Source organism: Cavia porcellus, unplaced genomic scaffold, assembly GCF_034190915.1.
Source record: "Cavia porcellus strain 051 isolate PalLab524CR breed Dunkin Hartley unplaced genomic scaffold, mCavPor4.1 scaffold_1, whole genome shotgun sequence".
NCBI lineage: Eukaryota > Metazoa > Chordata > Mammalia > Rodentia > Caviidae > Cavia > Cavia porcellus.
In genome coordinates this window covers 147,948,178-147,954,560 of record NW_026947484.1, presented here as the reverse complement: position 1 = coordinate 147,954,560, position 6,383 = coordinate 147,948,178, and the positions used below count along the sequence as shown (strand labels likewise).

Here is a 6,383-nt window from a genome sequence, read left to right as displayed (position 1 = left end):
TCTTGAAGACATAAGGGTAGGTAGAGAATTCATGAACAGGATTCAAACTGCACGGTAACTACTTCCCAGAATCAATAGCTGTGATCACTTCTTATTAAAAAAAGTTTCTGCATATCAAAAGAAATCTCCAGCATAGTGAAAAGAAAACTCACACACTGGGAAAAAATCTTAGTGAACTGTCCCTCAGACAAAGGATTTGTCTTAAACATACAAAGAATTTTAAAAAAATCAGAACTGCAAAATTCAAAGATCTAATCCAAAAATGGGCATCTGAGATGAATACATAGTTCTCAGATAAAGAAATACAAATGGCAAATAAATACATGAAAAAATGTTCATCATCATTAGTCATTAGAGAAATGCAAATTAAAACCACACTGAGATTCCATCTCACTCCTGAAAGAATGGCCAGGATCAAGAAAACCATCAACAACAAATGCTGGAGACGCTGTGGAGAAAAAGGAACTCTCCTGCACTGTTGGTGGGAATGCAGACTGGTGCAACTACTGTGGAGGTCAGTCTGGAGATTTCTCAAAAAGCTAGGATTGGAAGTCCCATTTGTTCCAGCTATTCCACTTTTAGGCATATTCCCAGAAGAATTGAAAACATCATACCACAATGATATATGTGCACCCATGTTTATAGCAGCACAATTTGTAAATAGTCAGATCTTAGAAAAAGCCTATGTGTCCAACAACTGAGGAATGGATAAAAAAGATGTGGTATTTTTATACAATGGCGTACAGCTATAAAGAATGATCATATTGAGATATTTATAATAGGCGCATCTTGAGACCATACTCATAAGCGAAATAAATCAAACTCACTTGTATAAATACTGTATAGTCTCCCTAGTGTAAGATATGGTAAGAGTACCCAGAAGTTTATGGTAATCATGATTCCCCATTACCTTGCTTTGAAGCCTTATAATATTTTCATTCATTAGTTGAAATGGTTTTAATCTGTTTTGTTTGATTTTATTATCTGTGATGGCATGAACAGTTATTTTGAAGAAAACAAGTCATTATAAAAGCCAGTGCTGATTTAATATCATCTTACTCTGAAGTCCTACCATGTTTCTGCTCTTCTGTTTCCTTTGGTTCTATAGTGTTGTATCTTATTTGATTGTATTATGTGTGATAGTATAAACAAATTTTCTATGGAAAATGAGATACTATAGTAGCCATTGTTCATTTTCTTTTATTTAGTTCTGTATGCCCTGTAATACTTTCATTCTCTTTAATGGTTTTACACTATTTTGTTATGTTTGATACTATTATATATGAAGTTATGCTTGACTATTTCAAAGAAAGAGGCATTATGGTAGTCACTGGTAATTACAGGTTATCTTCTGGTGAAGTACTGTGTTGCTTACATTGTACTGTTCTGATCTGTTCTGTTATGTCCTGTTTTGTCTTAATCTCTTTAAAATAAAAAAGAGAACCCCCCCAAAACCCAATATTTTAATAACAGAATTAACAATTTTAACTCAGGAGACACATGAAACACAGCATAGTAACTACATAACACATATCCTTTTCATGTAGATTTGTGATGTACAAAATTTGGCCATTTAAATGGCCACAAATTATATTTAAATAATTTCAAAGAACAAAATTCTACAGAGAATATATGTTGGCAGCAATCTAATGAAAATATAAATTATTGGGGGTTGGGGATTTAGCTCAGCGGCATAAGCACCTGCCTTGCAAGTAGGCGGTCGTGAGTTCGATCCCTGGTACCGATAAAAAAGGAAAAGACAAAAAAATATATAAATTATTAAAATATAACTAGAAAATCTCATAGATATATATTTTATTTTACTTGTATATTTTTAGTTAACTTTGTGTATAGTGTGATAGATATATGGATTAAAGTTCATTTTTTATATGAATAGTGAATTATTGCAGCATAGTTTATTTGAAAGATTATCTTTTTTCACTGATTATATACTTTTTATCTTTTGCCCCTATTTCTGGCAGCTTGAGTCTGTCACATTGATCTACCTGCATCCTTAAAGCAATAAATGCACTCTCAAATAATGTAATGTTCACGGCCTTTAAGGTAGGTAGTGTAAGTATTCCAATCTGCTTTTTCATTTTCAAAATTGTGTTAGCTGATCTAGCTCCTTTCTACCTGAATTTTAGAATCAATTTTACAACAACAACAAAAGCCTGCTGTAATGTTTCCTCAGAATGCATTGAATCTGGGGCAAATTAGGGGAATTGATATTTTAACCAAGCAGATTCTTCTAATCTAATGCATAATTGTCTTGATTACTTTTCTCTTGTTGCTGGGACAAAAGACCCATCACCCAAAATGAAGGAAGGAAAGGTTTATTTAGCTCATTGTTTTTGGAGGCTTTAGTCTATAATCAGCTGGCTCCAAGGCTATCATAGCACTGGGGCAGCACTTCAAGACACAGCCAGGAAAAACGGGGGACAAAAGCAAGTCTCTTTTTCCTCCTTTATATTGTACACAGGCCACCCCCTCCACCTGGGCAGGTTTAGCACTTAGAAAGTATCTGTGCCCTCCTTTTGCACAGGCGGAGGATATTTACAACATAAGAATCCTGACTCCCTGCTGAGTCTCTTAGTTAAATTTCTAAACTTAAGTTGACATAATGTATTAACCATAACAATAACATATCACTTCATTTATTTATTTAATGTCTCACAACAAAGCTTAAATTGACAGGTACTGAGTGTTTTGGTTTTATTTATGCCTAACCATTAATATAGTTGAAACTGCTGAATGTTATATTTTTAAATTTTAACTTCTCATTATTCATTTCTAAAATATAGAAATACAGTTATTTTTAAGTAATGATCTGGTAGACTATAACCTTATTAAATTCCTTTATTAGTATAACTATTTTTACAAATTCTATTCGATTTTCCAAAGACTTCTGCAAATAAACTAAATATTACTTTTTTCAGTTTCATAACTTTATTTTTCTTACCTAATTTCAGACTAGAATCTTTAGTAATATGGTGAATAGAAATGGTTATTCCAGTGACCGTTATAATGTTTCTGATCTCAGGGAGAATTCCACTATTATACACATACGTTGTTAATTATAGGGTTTTTAAAAGTAGAATTTATCTAGTTGAAGAAATGCTACTCTATGCCTTCCTTGTTGGAATGTGTTATTTTTCTTTTTTGTCTATTGTGTTTTCTTTTTTTAAGAAAAGCAGAAATCAATGATGGATTTTGTAAGATTATTTTCTGCATCTATTGAGATGATTGTTTTTAAAATTATACTGTTAATATGCTAAATTATATTGATTGATTTTTCTAATATTTTAAGGCAAATTTCTATTTCAGGGATAAGCTCCAAGTAGCAATGATGGATTATTCTCATCTTACATTATTCAATTTTATGTTCTGTAATTTCATTTAGCATTTTTGCAAGTATATTCATGATTAGTCTGTAGTTTTCTTTTTTATAATATCTCTTAATTGCAATGAAAACATATTTACTTGAAAATTTAATTATAATTTCAAGGAAAAAAGTTATAATTTATTCAGTTACTCATATACATAAACAAAAAAAGAAAGGAATTTCAGTTTTCAGATGTAATGCTTTGGCTTTAATTTGTGCAGCTCACCAAGGTTTGTTTTTGTTCTTAGGCCTCTGTGCTCACCAGGACATGATCCAAAACTAATGAATCAAGATTTTTAGGGAAAAACCCTTTCTAGGATCTTGATTCCCTATTTACTTTGCTATGAAGGAGCTGTTCCCACCCAAGTAATTCTGAACAGTACATTGATGTTGTTACTTCAAATTGCATCCTGAGAAGCAGTTATCACCTGATTCTTTGGTTTCTAACACATAAACAACCTGTTCTTTGAATCACTTGATTTATTGCTTTGAGGTTTCCTAATAGTTTTGTGTGATTCTCACAGTGAATTTTATATCCACTTAACAAGTCCTTAATAAGGACTCCATAAGGAGTCCTTACAGGAATAAGGAGTTCCATACACTGATTCTTCATTGTTTTCATATTCCTCATCAGACAAACATTCTCAGCTTAAACCAGCAGATTTTGGATCTCATTAGAATTATCGGCCATGTCAGAATTAAGCTTGTGATCCACTGAGTATTCATCAACCTTAATTAGTACCTTTCATAACTCCTCAAGGTATATAGGAACATTCATTTCTACCTGAAGGTCTTTAACAGCAAAAAGTGATGCCATTGATTGAATACTATTGCTAGCCAAATCAATATCATCAGAATTTATAGTAATTTCTCCTCTAGGTTTTAGTTTTATAATTATATTTAAAATACTTTATATTTTAAATATTTTATATTCCATAAAGATATGAAACACAATTGAAATAGAGCATACTGAATGTCTTCTGTTAGCAGAAGTTCTGGTTGACCATAGGGCACAAACCAATCCTCTGTGCCCTTTCTGGAAGATAAAATTAACACAACCAAGGCATTCGCTGAGCCTGAGCTGGTCAGTGCATACAGAAGAAGTGGAGCAGCTATCTTGTTGAGGCAAACACATGATACTGGGTGTTGCTTTTGTAATGCCCAAGGTTTTCAAGTACTGATCAACAGGGAAATCTTTGGTATAACTGGGACACACAGAGTCGGAGAGGTTATAAATGCTGGAATACACCATATTGCTTCTACCTACAAAAATTCCCTCTGCAAAAATCAATATTACTCGGATGAAAATGTCATTTGAGTTAGAAATACATAATTCTGTATGTGCAGCTTGCATCCTGTTTTCCAGATTGACTGAGAGGGTACTGTACTGCCTATTATTGGCTAAGATTATGCCCCTTTGCCCATTGGCCTTATTCAGTGCACCGTGCAATTCAGCCTTGGCATTTTTCTCATAGAAATGGAGTTGCAACAGCAGATTCTACTTTTTCTAACTTAGTTGCCTGATTAGGTCCTGCTCTGTGCTGGTGTCCATGAGGTGTCCTCTCATTTCAGCTGTGCCTGGCAGATAACCTCAGATGTATATGGCCATTCATTCTGTTATCTCTCTTTACTACACCAGAAATTACAGAAGAAAAGTTGTCTTTAAAGATAACTTCTCTAGTTTGGCCACTTTAAGCATCAACCTTCCTTTAAGCCAGCTGGTTTTCAGTTCACACTCTCCATCAAAATGAAAGTCAAAAGCATGAATGCTTATGACATGATATTTGAACTTAATTCCCCAGGATTGGGTATTTCATCTTAATCTCTGACTGTGTCATTGGAAAGGGGATAGCCAAATTGGTTGCTATCGGTGGGACATAGAAGTGATTATCTCTGTTTTTATCATTTCTGCCACAATCGCATATTCTTTAAAAACTTGCTGTCAAAATCCTCACTCCAGCAAGAAGCTTTTTCTTCTTCTCCCTTACCATCAAAGTCACACAAAGCCAAAGAATGGACTTTGTTTCCAGTAATCACCCAAAAGAGATCGTTTCTTTCATGATTGAAACCCTGCAGATCACAATTTCCATCAATACTGCAAGAAGAGAGAACACATTTCTCATAGTCCCAGCACACACATTTGCCACATCTGCTATATCTCTGTAGAATAAATCTGATAAACCAAAAGATTAGTCTGTGTCCCCACTGAAAGAGCATCATGCCCCAGCTCGGTATTCAACAGTTCTGCAGTCAGGCAGCTGATTGCCTGGTTAATATTCAGTAGATAAACATCTGTCTCTAGTGGGCTCCAGTGGGCTCTCTGGGAAATACTGGTTTAGTGTAAAAATATTGTGAATAGAAACTTGTGTTTGAGGGGCTGGGGATTTAGCTCAGCGGCATAAACGCCTGCCTTGCAAGCAGGCAGTCGTGAGTTCAATCACTGGTACCAATAAAAAACAAGAAAAATGAAAAAGACAAAAAAAAAAAAAAAAAAAAAAAGAAACGAGTTTGTTTGGGTAGTAGGTTTCAGGCTTATCATCTTACCCTACAGTCACCATTCAGGGTATGATTTGTGGCACAATTTCAAGGTAAACACAGGTAGCATCATGACCACAATGACTCAGGGAAGAAGGACTGGCACCTCACTCACCTAAGTGAAAGGTGCCGGGAAAGACCCACTTGGGCATGGTGCCCTCAAACAGCACCCTGACTAGACTCTGATTTTCCTTTTGTGCAGTTTGTCTGATTTTAAGTAGAAAAATGTTGGCACTGCAGAGTGACTTGAGATATACATGCTGTTTTCATTTTTCCAAAAGACTTTGTCTAGAATTGTCATCATTTCTCTCTTAAATGTTGATGGAATTCACCAGCGAGGCCACCTGTGCTTCGAGTTTGTGCCCTAGGCTTGGACACAAAGAATTTTAGATATGATAGTAAAAGCACAAACCAAGAAAGAAAAAAAATGATCAGTTGAAATTCATTAAAGTTAAAAATATCT

General features: G+C 34.5%; 1 pseudogene; it reads right to left on the bottom strand.

Annotated features, from left to right (window-relative positions):
• Nucleotides 1-3,726: 3,726 nt before the first annotated feature.
• Nucleotides 3,727-6,072, bottom strand: LOC100733648 (Bardet-Biedl syndrome 2 protein-like; annotated as a pseudogene).
• Between the last annotated feature and the right edge of the window lie 311 nt (nt 6,073-6,383).